Consider the following 19,218-nt stretch of genomic DNA (forward strand, 5'->3'; position numbering starts at 1 on the left):
TATGATTTATATACTTTCCACAATAGATTTTGAATTGGGAAATAGGAGGCAGAGAGGGGAGCAGCAGAGAGAATACGAATGGGAATAATGATTAATAACACCCAGCTTATTCTAGTAGAAACTGAGAAGTATATTGTCTTTTTCAGGCAAGAAGTATTTTACAAAAATAATGTGTTTCTTTATGAATGGACCATTTGGCCAGATCTGTCTCCTAAAAATTGTCATATCTCTTGAAACACAAGGGTATATCTGAAATATTTTTTAAAGTGTAACCCTCAAAGGCAAACAACAAATGGGGACAGGGGCATGAGATGAATCCTGGAACACCAGGAAATGCATAAAGTACATATTAACCCATGATCCTTTCTTCAGGCTTAAGCAAATATCTAGGCACTTACATGCTAGGCACTTACATTTTCTGTAGAGGAGCTCTTAGTTGGTTTAGGCGCTATCAGTATCTCATTACACACAGATGCAAGAAGAAAGGAGATTTTTGTCTACTGAAGGAGCCTATAAATCTCCCTCCATGACTTCAAACACCTGGCTCTGCTTACTGCACCGACAACTACCCCAACTCTGTCTGTTGCTCATTCTCCCCTACACTATAAAACTTTCCTACTTTATCTCTCACCTGTCTCTCATAACTACTCCCTAATAGGTACCAGGTGGCTCCAGGGATAGTTGAGGCTGACTCTTCCTATCACAGATATTAACTCCTTCCTTGCTTGACTTCACATAAACAGTTTATGGATTTGGGTATGCTGTCCTGTGATGAGACCTAAAACAAGGTGAAAGAACTGGGAAGAGTCTTATGATCCCACAAATTATATGTTACCATCCACTTTCTTTCCACTAGACCAATGAACAGAGAAGTGGATTCAAAGGCATGACACCTCCATTCTGTTCTCTCTTCTGTCACTGAACTGCATACAACACTGTCATTATGGAAAGATTTTATCAACCAGAACATTAATAAATTAAATAATATTTTCACATAAATGAAATAAAATCAATAAAGCAGTGTATGGGAACCGTAAAATATGCTGGATAAACATATCTTCATGGTCCACTACAACAACAAAATATCACCAGTAAAAGGAAACAAACAAGTACAACAAAACCTAAACCCAAAGCACTAAGATAAGATGAAAAAGCATGATGTGGACTACAAAAACACAGGGGATTGATTTTCAGATAATTGTAACAGTCACATGCTGCATTCCTAACTCACAGCTTCCATTTCCTTGTAAATTTAGAGTCAAAATAATTTTTAATTGTGATCTGCATCTAACATATCCAGGACATAAGTTATTTCAGTCACACCTATACTGGCCTTTGTCAGATTAAAGTGAATCCATCCTTGGCATCTTTTTCTTGCTATGTTTCTCCCTGTTTTATGTTTATGATCTTACAATTAATTTTATCCTCTGAAATCAAAGTGCTTCTCTCACTCTGCTATCTTTAATTTTGTTTAATGAGGATGAACTCTTGGACACAAGATACACAAGAGATTTAGAAGACAAATATTCTTATATAATTAAATTGTTGTATATCTAAAATTTTTTAAAATAAATGACTGGGAAAAAAAACTCCCTAACACTAAAACAAATAGATCATAACTTGATTTAAATACTCTGCAAATCCCAAATGAGCTACAGTGAGCATTTATTCAATGTAGCTGAAGTACAAAAACCATTTGCTGAGGATGAACCTTTCTGCAAACACACAGGAGGAAAGAAGAGTTGCAGTGAGATTGCCACAGTCCCCAAGAGCTGCCAGCCCATCAGCTGAGCAGGCTGTGTTGTGTGACTAATGGGGTGCTTTCCTCTCCACACCAGATTCATTTCCTCCAGATGTGAAGAGGGATGTAGAATTTTAGTGTCCTTGAACCCCAAGATTAAAAGTCACTGGTCTGATGGCTTGTGCTTTTTGGCTTTGGCTTAGTGGCATGAACCATCTGCTTGAACAACCACATTTCTTCTCCAGTGTGAATCTGTCATCATGGCAATTAGACAAGGTTCACAGGTTGGAAATAGCATATGTGTTGCCCAGCAGAGAACGTATCAGACTGCTAGCAAAAAACTGGCTACGATGGACACTTGTTTGGAATGTATTTCACCTTTCTTCTGAAGGCAACTATATAATTATCCCTCTCAAGAAAATAATGAAACTAAGTTTTCCCCTGGGTTTAGGGGAAAGAGCATGGGAGATGTGTGATGAGGCAAAGATGATTTTGATTTTTAGTCTTTTTTTTTTTTTTGTAGTATTTTATAACACCTTGTGGAAATTCAGTGGTTGAATTTAAAAGAAAAAAAATACACAGGTTCCCCTTATATGCCATTTGCTAGGACAGGAAACATACCCATGCTAAAAAAACCTGAGAGTTTTAAGGGAGGAGAAAATAGAATTCTAAAATCAGAAACAGTTTAGTTCAAGCATATAACTTGATACAGGAGGGTGTGTGTGTCTCTGTGTGTGTGTATATGTACACAGGTATGGTTTTCTAATTTATGTCTTTCTATGTATTTAGCCACCACCCTTAGCTAGAATTTCCTTTGTTGGCATTGATGGAGTATATTTGTGTGACTGAGTATTTCAAGCCACTTTTTTTTTTTTTTTTTTTTCTTTGGACTGGAGATTTTCAGTTTTGTGTAGTTCCTTGCATACGCTCTTCTAAGAGACAGAAAATCAAGGTTGTCCTTGCTGTATTCTGGACCTACATATATTTTTTACTGTCATGTGCTGTGCTCCAGGTATCCAGGTATCTCATATAGCAATGAAGATAGAGGAATGGAGAAAATCATACTATCCTGGCCAGCTGGCTTGCAAAATTGCATATTTCAAGCCACACATTGCTTTGGAAGTGACTAAAGAAGAAGTCTAGTGTTTTCTGTTAAAGTGCAAGGTTAGAACTATGGTTGGCTTGTAGGGTTAATTGATTCCATAGAAAGCACAAGAGCCTCCTCACAGATCTGAGACCAAATGACACAACATGGAAAAAAAAATTACATAATGTATCTTAAATCATCATTTATTCTGAAATGGCAATTGCTATTTTACAAAACCATTTGCTTTTGTGTGTGGTTAAAGGAAGCTGCATTTAGATGTTCCTGTACAATCTTTATAATGTGTCCCAGATATTTCAACCAAAAAAAGCCCAGTTTTACAAAGAGAGGTAAAATATAAGGAGAATTTTGTGGCCTTTGGTCTCACCAGTTGCAGCAGCTACCCTCCTGAACTACAATGTAAGTCATGCCTAGTATTTCAACATGCAAACAAGGTTAACTACTTAGTAGATTTTTTTTTATACTTGGGTGAAATGCAGCTATGTGATCAATGCAACTCAGTGGTCCTTATGGGTCCCTTACAACTTGAGATATTCTATGAGTTTATATAGTTTGCCTTCCATTCTGAAGCTGTTCAGTGTAATATATGTTTATTATGTCCTTAATAAAGGGGACCAGAAGACATTATCTATTTTAGAGGAGTGGGGGGAAAAAAGTTGTATTTTTCTTTTATGTGTTTTATATTTTCACTAAAAAGCAAATCCTCAAAATGGGATTGTATGGCTCATAATTTACTGTATATTTAACGTATATTTAATGTGAACAAAAACATAGAAGCAGCTCATTTTTCAATTCATAATTGAAAAATCAAGTGATGGGTCTTCATAGATGCTTGTCACAAAAATTGGGGAAAACCATGAAAACCATCACACTTACACCAGCAATGAATGGGTGAAGAGGGCATCACTCTCTAGACAGTTTTTATAGTATCTCATGCTTCTCTCTGCTGCTCATAGTTAAAGGATCTGCATAGTTGTGAAGTAGCTGTTCCACTGTGTCCGAAAATGGAGCCACATGTAGGATTGTGCCGTTCTACAGTGATAAAATATCTTCTGTTTTGAGATCTTTTCATACATACACACAAAAATTTTATCCTTAAAAACGTGCAGTTTAAAAGATTTTTTTCTTAAAAAAGTATATTACTAGCCTTACTTTTTAGAATAAGAAATATAATGAGAAATATAAAACAACAGCATGCAACACCATAAATATTATCCTGTTTTCTTTGAAAAATAAAGGAATTTGGGCTTTCAGCTGGTTTCAAGAGCATAAATAACATTAATGATCTATAAGTGTAATTCATCATTATATACTCAGATGACCAAAAATAATGAAAAAAGATGAAAACAAATGGGTTTTTAGGAATTACAATTTTATAAAGTCCAGCTTGAAAAGGAAATCACCTAGTTTACACACTAAAACAATAATCAGTATTTTATAGCATCTGAATATTATATAGTATATGTTACTACTGAGAATTAAGGGAACAAGAAAAACTATCATCCAAAGTAAGGGAGCTAGGCAAGCAAAAACTGAAGGAAGTCCCATCCTCCTGACCAGTGAGGAACAGATAAAACATAATTTGTGTGGTATTACGAAGTGCTGAACAAATGTCAGACAAACAAAAGCCTGCCTTTTATTTTTTGTGTGTGACTATCTCATGTCTACAAAGGACAAGTTATATTAACTGCTCACTTTGTATACCTATTAGGAAAACATACATCTCCCCATGTTTCTGTGCATTTCTTATCCATTTATTTGAGAGGCTGCTTCTGTCCTCAATTCCTTGCTGCAGCAGTGGGATAAAATGAATGACCTTGCTGCCTTTTGCTGTGGTAGAGCTGCTCCTGTGCCTTTCGAGGAGTGAGCTCCAGGGTTATGGGCTGTCCTTCAGGAAGCTTTGTTTCCTGCAGTTGCAATATTTACTTGAAGATGACAACTCCATCCTTCCAACAGGATGTAAGTGATGTGGGAGTCACACAGTATGAAATGCACTTGGTAATTGAAGCCAGTCCTGCTTAGGGCTTTGAAAGGAAGCACGTAGTTGTCAGTGGGGCACCAGTGAAGAGAAAAAAGACAGACTCTCACGTTCTCTGTGGTCTGTGTCACTGGGTAGATGGGCTGCTGTGATTTGAAACAGCCGTAAATGTGATTTGAATGCTGCAGAATTCTGATTGCAGTTTCAGTCGCTGTCTGGCTTTTCTCTGCAGTCTTACATCAAGGCAAAATGGTGTGGTGTGAAGCAGGAAAGAAATCCATGGACAATAATGAATGCAGGAACAGGGGTCTAAAATCTCAGCTGACAGATCTTATATATACCATGAGATATCTTGTCACCTGTTTTCAGACTTCTATACAGGCATTCTATAAAAAAATTCACAGAGAAAAGAGTAATTCTTCTTCTAGTGAAGATTCTTTTCTGAAAAAAACATGGTGCTGTTTTTAGTGCCAAATGTACATATGCTGTGTATCACCTACATGATGTTTGCTGTTCCACTTATTGCCTGGCTGAAAGCACTAGCTGCTCAGAGTAATTCAGTACTAATGTAAACTCTTAATTACAATCTTATGCTTCTGAGAAGACATAAAATAGATAGAGGACAGGTTATGCTTTTTCTTCACTCTGACTGGTCTTGACTCCTCCACTGGGATGACCATCCCTATGGACCTTCTATCAGAGCTTGACCTGCCAGATCACTGAAGTCACTGTCCTCCATAAATATATTACAGTCTTCTTTCAGAAAAACACACTGGTGTAAACATTTATCCCATGGAACTGTCATTCACAGAAGGATTTTTACAGACTTGGAGCACTTTATGAATTCTAGGTAGTCCTGTAGACCATTTAGTTGTTATAGCTAAGCCTGAAATGAAGAGCTTTCCTGGATCAGGTGCTTCCTGGGTAAAGACAAGAAGTCAGCTAAACTAATGCTGGCTCTGTGACATCTCTGTTTAAAGTGTGCCATAATGCTGGAGTAGTGGTTCTGCCAGCTGAGGCAGATGGATTTAAAAATGTCAGGGTTTCCAACCTGATTCCAGCCTCCACTCCTTGGCTCACTTTACCCTTTGTAGCATGTGTGAAATTCTTCACACGTACTCTGCAGATCCAGGAGGTCCCAAGACAGTCACCAAGTGTGAGGGATCCATGTTTCCCAGCCTTGGGTACTGACGTGATCTAGGTCTTAATGCTTATAACAGAGGCATTCAGCAAACCCATCTGAAGTGACAATAAAAATGAAATCTACATCTGCAGAGTAATTATGTGGAGCATTTCAGAAAGTGTGTTTCTTGGTATGATGAATAAACTCTCAGAGAAACTTACAGAAAGGGAAGAAAGAAACAAATACCTTTCCTTTTTTTACATACATCTCTGTTGTAATTAATCTTGATCAAATGTGTTTCTGACATTTTTCTGTGTTTTCTCTCCTATCTTTCATAATGAGATCAGCTGTGACTTAGGTACATCTGCAGCTATTTCTTTTCTCTCAGATAGTATTTGTTTTGGCTAAATGGAAACCCACACTCTATCTGTTTTTCTGAGGCAGCTGCTCCATTGTGATTGATAGCATTTGACTTTCATGTTTGCATACCTGATGCTGATGTCTCCTGTCTTGCATGACATCAAAGGGAGGCAGCACTGGCTGGCATCTTAATTCGTGGCTCATGTTCTCCGTGCTTGGCTGGGCCTGGAGAGTTGCATTTGCTGACTTTTCTTCCTGTCACTGTGTATGTGCTGAGCCACCTTGGCCACTGGCATCCTCCCACACAGGGAAGGTTGCCTGGTGTCAGGGCTGTTCCTCTCCTTTCATCTTCTGATGTCCATGAGATAAGGCTGGGCACATGAGAGAACTTTATTTTCACTAAGCCTTTAATGATGTGCAACACTTTTCTTGTGAGAGGGCTGGTGTGGGGGTGAAGACCTCAGGTAGGTTCAAAGATTCGGGGCACATGACAATGACTGGGCTTGTCAAGGCTTGTGCAAATCAGGCTATGCTGTGATATAAAGTGAATTGAGTGTTACTTGTGCACTCGGAGGTTGGGAAGAGATTTCCAGGAAATATCAGGATCATCTTTTTATTTACATTTTGGTAATGCACCAGGCGCCAGCAATAACTTAAGTTTCTTCTCAGAGATGATGCAAAGAGTACTATGAAAAATCTCTGAGCACCACAAAAAAGGTATGAAAGAAAAACAAGATGTTTTGGTGTTCACAGACAGCATCTGCTTCAGAGTGTTCAGCATATGAATTTTGCACCTAAATGTCCTTAGTGTGAGACCTGAGATCCTTAAAAGAGATTTAGGATAATCTTGTCTAACATTTCAGGGAAATGTTTCTCCAGGGAAGAAAAATCTCCACCTAATGTCCCATCTACTGAATGAAGATCCTGTGCCTGCATGAGGGAAAACCCAGATATTAAATAGGTTGGGTGGAGAAGGAATTGAGACGAGCCCTGGAGAGAAGGACTTGGGGTACTGCTTAATGGGAAGCTCAGCATGAGCTGGCAAGGAGCATTGGCAGTCCAGATAGGCAATGTCCTAAGCTCCATCCAAATCTGCATGGTGAGGAGGTTGAGGTGATTCTTCCCTTCTACTTTGTTTTGTGAGACCCCACCTGGAGTACTGCATACAGCTCTGGGGCCTCCAGCATAAGACATGGATATGCTGGAGTAGGTCCAGAGAAGGGTCACAAAGATGATCAGAGGACTGGAGCACCTGTCCTGTGAAGACAGGATGACAGAGCTGAGGTTGTTTGAAGAAGAAAAGGTTCAGGGGAGATTTTGTAGCAGCCTTCCAGTATCTAAAGGGGGCTTACAAGAGAGAGAGAGGGACTTTTTATAAGGCACTGTAGTGGTAGGACAAGGATTATTGGATTAAAACTGAAAGAGTATAGATTTAGGTAAGAAATTAGAGAGAAATTCTTTCCTAGAAAGGGTAGTGAGGCACTGGAACAGGTTGTCCAGAGAAGCTGGGTGGACACCCTACCCCAGAAGTATTCAAGGTCAGTTTAAATGGAGCTCTGAGAAACTTGGTCTACCCATGACAGGGGGCTGGAAAACGATCTTTAAGGTCATTTCCAACTCAAACCATTATGCAATCCTAAGATAATGGATGAATGGATCAGGAACATCTCTATTCTAGGCTGACTACCTGTATGGCTACTTACACTGAAGGCAGGGATGATAGGTGGTAAGTGGAAAACACCTCCAGCACCTTGCATCTTTGGTCTCTGCCTGCTCCTTGGATTTAGATCTGACTCCAAGTACAAGATACCGAAAGAGTAAATTCTATGAGATTTTCTGTGTGAAAATACTGTTCCTATCTCCAAGGCAAGTCAGAACAAATTGAAATTAGAAAATCAGTATTTCTAGTCTCTGTGCTTGCAGATAGGGAAGATACTTTCTGGTCTGTAGAATACATTAGATTTTTCCAACAGTGATATGGTGCAGAATACACAAACAGTCTTGATGGAAAACTGTGGCTGAGGCAGAAAAACTGAAGACAGATAAACTTCAGACTGTGAAGGCCAAATTCTTATAAATCTTGCTTAACTATGGCATTGAAGCATGTACTCAAGTCGGTCTGTACAGTTCCTACTGAGTTTTTGAAACATCCCAGTTCCCAGTTGTGATTGCTGAGTGTCCCAGAGCAGAAGCCTAATTCCTTCCAGTAAGAGATGTTTCACACAACTGCCTGCAAAAATGAGGTAGCTCTGCATAATTTTTACTACTTCTGGAGCTGAGAGTCTGCCTCATAGGTTCTAATATTTAGTTACAGCATCCTAACTCCCTCTGTTAAAAGTTTGCTTCTGCAGTTAAATGACTAAAAAGGTTCAGTTAGGAGAAATTTGAAATTTTGTGAGAGGATACCAGCCAATTACTTTAAACATAGCATCAGTTTTCCCTGAAAAAAAATCAAAAAGTCTTGATCAAATTCATTTTTACTTCTACAGATGCTATTTGAGTGTAGCATTTAAAGCTTTTTAAATTTTTCTTCCCTACAATAGATCTAAAATATATGTGTGATATGCAGTTCATAATGCATTTAAAACTAAAGGGACTTGGATGGCATTGTTAGTTTCTTATAATCTTGGAGTATAAAACTAGGAAATCAGTGGTCTGTGGATAAATATACGGTCTTCCTGTTTTCTCTGCTGCTAGAGTTTCATGGTTTTGGTTGCACAGCATCAGGTTTTGGCTAGGAAGTCAATGAGGCTTGCCCAGTTGTAAGTGGAAAAATTTTGGCCTAGATTTTGTGTTTTATGTAATTTGAGATTTTTTGTTGAAACCTTCAGGATGCAAAAACTATGTGGGAAAGATATTACTTTTGGTAATATCTTCATATCTGGCCCAGACCACCACTGATTAAACATCTTCTCTATCTTCTGATAGGTCTTGCAATTTATGAGAGAAATATAGATGGAATCTGCCGAATTCTAGCTGGACAAAGCTGTCAAAGAGAGCTGGTGCACCTCACTGGTGATCCACCTCAAGGCTGACCACTGCAAAAACCAGAACTGCTCACTCTGCCAAAAGTGTGGGATTCTTCATGTTTACTCTCAGGAAAATGTTCATTTGTCCTCCCGGTGCCCTTACTGGACTTCTGAGATAAATATCTCTGGCTTCCAAGATTCTCTTAATAAACATAAACTTCACTTTACATTTTGTAAAAATAGAGAAAAAATACCATATTCCAAGAAACCACAAAGAGAAATTGAGAGAGCATGTTACGAGAAGAAACATAGCATCTCCACATGAATATTGGTCTTGGCATTGCAATGCAGTATCACTGATCTTGTTAAAATATCTAAAATTACTGCTACATCAGTATTATAACCTGCAGGGGAGGAGAGAGAGAAGAAGTTCATGGCATAGTACAGAGAGACAAGCTGTCAGAAAAATTGTAATGGATAAAGGTAGATTTTTTTAAATTAATATTATCTGATCCATTTCATCCCTTTTAAATCAGAAACGAAGTCCAAGCAAATCACATCATCTGCGTTCTCACACAATGATTAAAAACCCCAGGCATTTGCACATTGTGATTTATCCCATCAGTCCTAAACATGATTTACTGTTGGGAAAAGCTTGTTTCTACCACTTGAGTCTAGGTAGCTAATGCAGCCTGGATGGTCAGTTTTTAATTAGGTTAAGTTTGACAGATGATTCTTACCCTGGATGATTCTGGAGAGTTCACATTTCTTCCCACCAGTGGCATTTAGCAATCCAACTAACTTGATGAAGTAGGTTCAGTTCTACAACAAGCAGTTTAGCACAGAGAAATGCATAGTCATTCATTTAAATGTATACCTTACTTATAAGAAGAGGGATTATGATCAGCATGGTAGTGATGCTGATATAGATTTCATGTTCCTGGTAGGTAACACATTAAATGTGAATTCCTTCCTGACAAAATCACTTAGGAAGTAAACATCAGTTTTAAATGTATATATAAATTAATTCTTTGAAAGTGTAGCAGATGATATTATCTTTTTATAGAATATTACTGAGACCATAACTGCTGTTTCCAGCTCGGTTACCTTTCCTTTGGAAAGGATAAACAAAACTAAGAAAAGAAGCTAGCAATGCTTACATTACTGAGTAACAAATAGCATGCTGTAAGACTCAGGGGTTTTATTTTGAGTTGATCCAGAATATGATTAAAAGATTACTTCCTCACCTTCACTGAGAAACAAGGAGGAAAATTAAACAGTGGGTGAAGGTCAAAATGAAACTCTGTAGCAGCAAAATATTTTTGCCATTTAATTTACCACTACTTCTTTTGGGCTAGTTTATTTGAGATTTGGCAGCTTTCCAATGGCTGGTTTTCCTTAAGAAAGAGCTGATAGTGTGACAGAGATGTTAGAAAAGACACAGATCATATACCTTTACAAAATTGGGGAGACTCTTTTCCAGTCTGACATTTGTATGCATTCATTTCTCCTGAAAAATAAGACTAGTTCCAGTTCTAAAAAGTTCTAAACTTCTAAAAAGCTTTGTTAGTTAAGGGCGTACTTCAGATCTGAACTGTCTAAAGTTTTCTCACTTCTCTGTGCTGACCTCTCAAATCCCAGTGGTCCTCATAGTAGATTTTTACTGTTTCTGAAATGTGTTATGGTGCCACAGTACTGAGAAATCCTCTTGTCCAGCTGTGCAGAAAGCAGATGCCAAAGAGCACTGCTCCCATCCCCTCCCTGCCCCATCATCTAGATTTCTGTCATGAACAGGGAGCACACCTAGAGGGAGTGTCCTTTCCTGGGGGATTAGAGCATCTTGTTTTAACATCAAGAAACAAACAATTGTGTGCATGTATGCATACATATAGCAAGAGATACAAACATATTTGTGTTTATGAACTTGCAGGTATCAGTACCTCCTCACAGCAAATAGAGGACAATATTACTGTCATATTCATATACTTTTCATATTCTTCAATTAACTAAGGTAATGGCACTGTGAGACAGATATATTTTCATCACTGTAATCTATCCACAGTGTCTTGGAGTAAATATTTAAAAGCAGAGAAAGGAGCAGGGTTTACTTCTATTATTAGGGCCCTTTCTCAGCCAACTTTTCTGAGTTCCTTTTCAACAAGATACATCTATCTTTGTAAAACTATGCCAGCATTGGCCATTTTAACTCATTTATCTAGCATACAATCATATTTTGTACAGTATTTATTAATAAAGAAGCTGTTATATAAATAATGCTAAATAAAACACAAATCAGCACATATCTTTGAACTAGCAAATGGGTAATAAGGAAAAGACATTTAAAGAGTCCTAATTCACTTGCAAGAGAATAGGAAAAAGAATGAAGGAAAAAAGAAAAAGAGGAGATTACTGTAAATTTTATTTTTTTAAGGGTCTAATTTAATTCCAATGCATATCAGTCAGATTCTTTTTTATGGCTTTGAGATATGGATTACAGACAAAGCTTCCACAAAGATCGTACTGTAACAAGAACAATCACGGTAACAAGTTCACGATAACAATTCCTTTCCGATTTATATCCTAAATTAACGTCACAATAGCCCAGCATAACACCTGAAAAGGTCAGGGACAGAAATGCCCTCTATTGGGAAGGCTTGCGAGGCTGCCTTCACGTGGTGGACATCCTGAGCAGGCACAAGGGCAGTGAACATGTAGCCCAGCTTCCCATGTGCTTCATCAGCTATTGTTCTAAACACAATTAGCTAATAAAAAGATTTCTCCACTAAAACGAGTAGAACATGTTGAGTGATAGGAGAGATGCAAAAGGTGAAAAAGTACCTTTTCTTACTTTTTCTCCTGCTAATAACAATTTCAGAAGGAAGATGCTTTTTAAATTTTTTTCTTTTTAATCTGACTAGAGGAAAGTGGAGTTGTTTTTTTTCCCTCTCCATAACAACAATTATGCTTTCTAGAGGTCTGTTCCTTTATTATCAGCCAAGGACAGATAAGGCAAACATGTAACATCCACAATGCTACCGGCATTCTCTGGGACTAAATGTTTATTTGAAGGACAATGCAAAGTTCCTTCTACTGCTCTGAGTACCCATGCTGAATTGAAATCCTGAGCACTTACAAAAATGAGGTTAATTTGCTCTACAATTCTTTGCTGCTTCAGGACAATAGCAACAATGATTCGTGTAGTTATATGTTGACATAACCATTAGACACTGACTTCTCAGCCAATTCTAAAACTGTGAAGAACTAATAGAAATTCTTTACTGCCAAAGGATTGTCACTGACAAAAATGTAGTCTTGGTCTTAAGAAAAGTCCTTTGGCTAAAAATACCTGAGAGTGTACAGGAATTCTCAGTCAGGAAAGAACAACATGAGGAGAGTAATATTTCTTTGACTTTAATAAGAAGCTACCAGAACCTATGCTGTCATAAACTAGTTTTCAAAGTTTTAGAAAGCTTGAGAACTTAAACATAGTTACTGTTATGATTTTTACTGCTTCCTGTTTAAGGGCAAGACAAGAAGTGGAAATTGCTCAAAAATAGCTTGGAAGTTGCTTCCATACCAGACTGAGTGTGTTTTTGCAATATTTCCAGTTCCTTTTTTTGTATCAACAAGTTCTCATAGATAGTACTTGAACAGCATGTTGCTGATTAGAACCACACCAAACTTGTAAACCTTGGATCCACTTGCAAATGTGATTTCAGTGTTTGAACCTCAAAGTGTAGCTGACAAGTTAAAAGCAACAGACGAGTACAAGTCCTTGGAGGTATCAGGGTGGAAGATAAAGTTTTTTCAACACAAAGAATGGTTGCTCACTTAGCCCTAGCCTGAAATATACATGTTTTTTGTATTTTCTGAGTATTCAACTGGTTGCTAAAAATGCTTTCTCCTGAATAATAGTATTTTATTTCCAGAGAATGATGTTTTAAACTATTTTCTTTTCAATTATAAAACTATGTAATATGATCCTAATTAATAGATGCATAAAAGTGACTAATGAGATTTATATAAATCACCATCAATATCTGGCAAGATAATATAGGGAAGATAAATGCAGAGATGTAGGAGACCAATTGTCCTTTATGGCCTTTTTATGTTCACAGTTATCAGAGAGGCAGTATAGCTCATGCAATCCATCTACACCTCACTGCACCACTGAGAATCAAACAGGACTTACTCAAAGACCTGTCCACCCCATACTACTGTTTTCTTCATAGGCATAAAATTCCAATTGTTAATTTTTAAAGCATTTTCCTCTGTGCATCTCTTCAGGATACTGAGACAAACTCAGTTCAAAGCAAATTGAAAAACAAGGAGAAGTAGAGAGAAACACAACACCAACATGGTTCTGGTGACTGCTGTATAAATGCTGTGACAACTAATGTCACTCATACACCAGCCTTGTCCTAGAGCTCACTGCCTCTGGAGGTGCACAACATTTTAATGGACCTGACCAAAACCACTATGATCACATTATTCTCTGTCCTCAAATGTTCTTCTTTCCTTCTCTTTGTTCTTATTTGTTTTGCTGCCTCCTCCACCAGAGCAAGATATTTGGGGTTTAAGGTCCATGGCTGCTGTTTCATGCTATTTGTGGTAAAAACCAAGTATGGCATCTGTCTTAATATTCAATCAGCTTGGGTTTTTTTTCTTGAGAGCCCGAGGTGAAGAGGGAGAGAACCCCAACAAAACATAAATTTCTGAAGTGAAATCTTTTGTCAGGCCAACTTTATTCAACATTTGTTTGTTCAGCTCTGATGCTCAACCAGGCATAGTAATCACTAGGGTGACTTTGGAGGATTAAAGTCTTAAGGCCTAGTGGATTAGTATGTTCAAACCTACATCTTTCAGCTGTCAGATAGAAGAAGGGTTGCTTCAGGAGCAGAAATTTTTTCTAAGTACTTGCATGCAGAGAGCCCAATTTGTCAAAGTATTGAGCAGCTCCCAAGAATTAATGAATTTATCTTCCAGGCTGCCTGGAGAAGTGGAGAAGGATTATCTCCAGTTTATAGTTCTGGAAGAAAAGCACAGGAGGATTAAATTACTTGTTTCAGGTCACATACAGGGCACTCAGGCTGCAGGGGCACTTGATGATTTGGAGCAGAAACAAAAGAAAGAGGTCCTTTGAGTTTCTTCACTAAGAAAATGGCCCCATGAGCTTCTTCACTTCCCCACCTTTTACAAGGTGGGGGAAAACACCTTCTTTGTGCTTTTGTCTACTAAAAGTTTTGGGAAGGTTTTGGTGAACTCCAGACTCCTGATCTCTCCAACAAGGACTTTCAGTAATGGTGCTGATATTAGCCATTAAAAACAGCAGACCAAGGCATTGGCTTGATGCCCTGGATGTAAAGAAGTACATCTTGGCTGCAAGAGGTGAACTGGGCAATTCACCAGAAGGTTTTGATTACTGCCTCAGCCTACAGGTTTTCTTCAGTTAGACCTGTTAAGGGAAGGAATGATATGTAATTGGTATAGACCAAAGCCTCTGGGAAAAGTAAATTGGAGAAGTTAATCTCAGGAATTTTGCATGTCATATGTGAATCACAGCACTTGTTTTTAGTGCTGTGAGCAAGGGAGTGCTGAAGTGCAGAAAATGTCTATTATTATTATCTATTATTCCAACTGCTCTTTTTATCATTGTCAGTCAAAATTATATCTTTCCAACTTTTGAAATAGTTGACAAGAACTGGTGATCATTCTGAAAACTCCGGAGATCAGGCATCTTTTTTCCATGCTGTCATTGTCTTGCTTTTTCTAGAGGTTGTTGAGATTAATTCCAAATATTTGGAAGATTTATTATTTCAAATCTAAAATATGCAAGGTTTTACAGGGCATTCTTTAAAAAGATGCATTCAAAATTAGATAAATTAGATACTACATATTATGAAATGACAATAGAAAACAAAAAAGAAGGAAATCCTGAGTTTGGATATTTACAACGTTTTGTTACCAGAGACTCCTGTGCCGACGGACACATACAGACCTGTTGACATTGTAAAACTTCCTCTCCCATCTTTCTGTGAGACTGCCAAGAAGGAAACAAAATCATCTAGATTATCTGGAAGCCAAGGGCCTTAGCATTTCTCTCTGTATTATTGAGTTAAAGCTTCAGAACACACTGATAACACTCTGCTAATGCTGCCCTTATCCAAGGATGTCCTGGTAGCATTAGTAAAAGTCACAAATGTTTCATTTCAGTTCCTACAAGTGATGGAAACATTGATAAGAACACTCATCATTATTTGAATCTAAGGAGTCCTACATCTGTCTCCCCAATTCTTAATTTCCTTTATTTTCTTCTAACTTCACCTAGCCTCACAGGCATGAAGTCATACATCTGGATGTGCAGTTCTCTTCCAAAAACTACCTCAGACCTGGTTTTTCATGACTATCACAATAGCAGAGGAAAGCAAAAAGCCATGATCATTCCCTGTAGTGTGACGGTTACCTAATCTTTAGGAAGAAACATCACTAGTCTGCATAAGAGGTGTATAAAGCAACTTGTGTCAGGTAAGACACACCCAGAGAAAGTACAATCTTAGGAAGGTAATATATTAGCCTTGTCTTCTAATATGTTAATAACAGGAGAAGTGAAAACCACATGTTCTGACCCATCCACACTTGTCTGGGTCATAAAAGTCCTATGGCTGCTGAGATTGTTTTTGGAGCTTCCTTTAAAAAAATCAGAGCTTTACTGTATGTACTGCAATGTATCAGGGCTGAAACATTTTTCCTTCACATGTGCAGGTAAGAGGTGCTTTAAAATGTGGAAGGAGGTGAGCAATGGAAAAATTTCTTGTAACTTTGTGTCCTGCAGGGGTTAAAAATGTTCCCAGTAATACAGCACTGGATTGATTTTAGGGATTTATCTTTGCTATGGGTAATCTACCTCTCTGCCTTTTACATGAAGCTGATTTTGGAAGGTGTTTGTAAAGTTTTATATGGATGCTGGAGAGACAATGGAGCCATGCAGCTCTTCACTTAACCAGGCTCCAAATTTTTGCCCTCACAGATGCCCTTAGAGACAAAATTCACTGCCTGCATGCAGACAGTTGTCCTGCATAGGCAATCTGGATCCTACCCCTTGGACCACATGTCACTTGTTGCACTTAAGCACAGCATGGTACTCATTGCATTTAAACATACCACACTGCACTGACAGTCTTTAGTCTGTCTGTAAATAAGTCATGCAGTAGGAATGGAGGCAGGTAACAGAGCCCCTCTCTCCACCCTCCTTCAGATTTTTCCCAGATGTAGCAACAATTTTATCCCACAAATTGCTGATGTCTTTGATCAGTACCAATGAACACAGGGTGTGGCTCTCAAATGCTGCTTAACAGCAAGTGCATCAGTTTAATTTTTTGTCTCTATACATATCTACAAGTATGGAAGAAAATATAGGAAGAAAACAAGTTTCCTCCTCCATCAGCATATTCATTCATCACAAAGGTGACACTAGGTGGGTATTCTGGTATATTTTATGTTCTATATTATTTTGTGGTGCAGAGATCATTTTTCAAATAGAAAAGCAGTCCACATAGTTATTTATTCCCATCTGGATATAACTTTTGGGTCTGACTGAGAATCACCTGAGCTTCTTTATGGACTTAGGAATGATTCCAATGCATATGTAAAGGGATGCTGCTTAACTTTGGTATTGTCTCTTTTTCAAAAGGCTTTGCAATATCAAGCATTTTTTTCCATTAAAAGAGTGAAATCAATTTCCCTCTAAATGTGCCCCCCTTGGCATTACTGTGCTTTTACCAGGACTAAGATTATGTGAGCATGTCTGTTGCTTAGTGGTGTGTTTTCTGGACAAAAAGAATTTCTGAGAAAGAGAAACATCTTTCTCACAGTTGATTCCTCTTTGTTGTTTCAAAGGGGCCTGTTGCTCTAAATAATAATATGTATGCATTATATATAAAGAAGTGTCTTCCATCTCTCCAGATTTTAGACATCCAGTTTTTCATTGGAAATTTCATATGCGATGATGTGTCCTCAACCTATTCCAATTGCAGAGTAAATGCAACTGCCAAGTGAATCACAAAGGGCCAAATTTGAAATGAAAGATGTTTCCAGGTTGGTTCCTCAGTGAACTGCACCATATATCACTTAAGCATAAATTTTAATTCATGAGCTTTCATCAGACTCCAGCTATGAGGCAGTGCCATGTTGACAAATCTTTCAGTCCACAGAAATTATATCAGTATACATATATCAGAAAATTTTCACTTATATTAGGAAGAAAAATATTTTAGTACTTACTGAAGGACTGTTTGGAAATATATATTTATGCTACTATATTTTGGATTATATCCTCTTGTATCCTTCAATGAATCTCCAGAAAGACTAAGGCCTGTATCTGGGTATGAAAAAAAAACCCAAGTAAATCTTTGGGCAGTGATTTCATGGAATATAGAAGTGGAGGTCTGAAGATAAAGGTATATATGCTTGTTTTCTTCCACTTTTCTTTTCTTTTTCTACTGATCTTACTTGTCCCACTACTGTAATTCATCTTTCAGCAAAAGAGAACAGTGTGTGGCAATGTAACAATATAGTTGCAGTAAGAAGGATGAGAACAATTCCTTTTTAAAAACACCTAAAAGTAAATATAATAATAAATTCCAAAAATCTCAGACTGTCTAGAGCCCTTTTCAGAATTTTAACAGCTTTCCTGAGAGAAGGGTTTCAGATTGAATATCAAACCCAAGCTTTTCATGCAAGAACGTAGATGCAGGTGAAGTTTCCACTCTGGCATGCTTCTAGGATGATAAATTATCAAATTATTTTCATCACTTCAGTCTCCTCATTTTTCATTAACTACAGGTATGCATGCATCATAAGGAATCCCAGTTGGGTGTAAACATAATTAATTAGCCTAATTTGTTGTGCTATGTAATTAAACAAACATTGTAATTGTCTGGAATTAATAAAAGTAAGACGAGAAGCTGCCTAGCAGATAGAGTCATAGGTTTTCACTGCTGCCAAGGTAAAATTTTAAAGAATGCTAAATAGCCTTAAAGGACTGAAGAGAAAATATTGAGAAATGAATTCTGCTTCTGTCAGATTATCTGGTGTTTCATATATTGCATAGAGATTGGGGGAAAACGAACTCAGTGGGGTAACATTCACCCAACTACTACACTGCAATACATGTTAACAGATCATATCTATATGTATATACATACTATACAACATTTTATTCTGGCCTATTTTAGATCTAACTATTACTAAACTGTCACTAGGAATGCAAATACACATATTAGCAAACCACATATTTGCAAATTAACATATACTTAGAGGTTTTTCTTTTTTTACAGGGTTTACCATATCCAAGAAAATATTATTCTCCTCATGTTTATAGGCTGGTGCTTGAGGCTAGAATTGGATATAGAGTAAAGAAAGAAGGGGAGGAGAGAGGGAAGGGGAGACGGGGTTGGACAGAGAAGTAGAACATCTTGATGCCCTATAGCCTGGATTTCTTTCTGCGTCAAGTGATGTCTATAGGGGCACATAGTCTCAGCAGTGACACACAGTGATGTGTGGTTAGTAAGGATTTAAACAAATAGCCTCCTTATATTCATGTAGACTTTGGCTTTCTGGTAATTTTACCCTAAAGCTTTGAGGTACCCGAATAGCAAAAGCAGTATTCCTTATAAATTTAATTGCTTCCTCGCTTGCCTTGCACTTTTCTCCATTTCCCCCCTTAATCTCTATATCTCTGCCTGGATTTCCTCATACTGCCTTTCAGTGCCTACAGCCATAACACTGAAATTCTAGAACTACAGTTTTGTGCTATGGAACACCTGGGCTGGTTCCCTATTAAAGTTTTTAGGAAAGAGTTGTGTTTGTTATTTAGATCTAGGTATCATGAAGACCATCATTCTTTTATCCATATCACATGAAAACAGAATTTATATTAGAAAC

General features: G+C 37.7%; 2 long non-coding RNA genes across 2 annotated transcripts in view; both read right to left on the reverse strand.

The window, feature by feature from the left end:
* Window positions 1–14,849, reverse strand: part of LOC146767891 (uncharacterized) — a 52,827-nt gene extending 37,978 nt beyond the window's left edge. Inside the window, exon 1 of the long non-coding RNA XR_014953733.1 lies at window positions 414–14,849. This is a non-coding gene — a long non-coding RNA (uncharacterized LOC146767891). The remainder of the gene's footprint in view (window positions 1–413) is intronic.
* LOC110479666 (uncharacterized) overlaps window positions 1–19,218 on the reverse strand; it is a 181,990-nt gene that overhangs the window by 69,158 nt on the left and 93,614 nt on the right. The gene's annotated exons all lie outside the window — the stretch shown is intronic.

Source organism: Lonchura striata, chromosome 3 (assembly GCF_050655825.1).
Source record: "Lonchura striata isolate lonStrDom1 chromosome 3, ASM5065582v1, whole genome shotgun sequence".
NCBI lineage: Eukaryota > Metazoa > Chordata > Aves > Passeriformes > Estrildidae > Lonchura > Lonchura striata.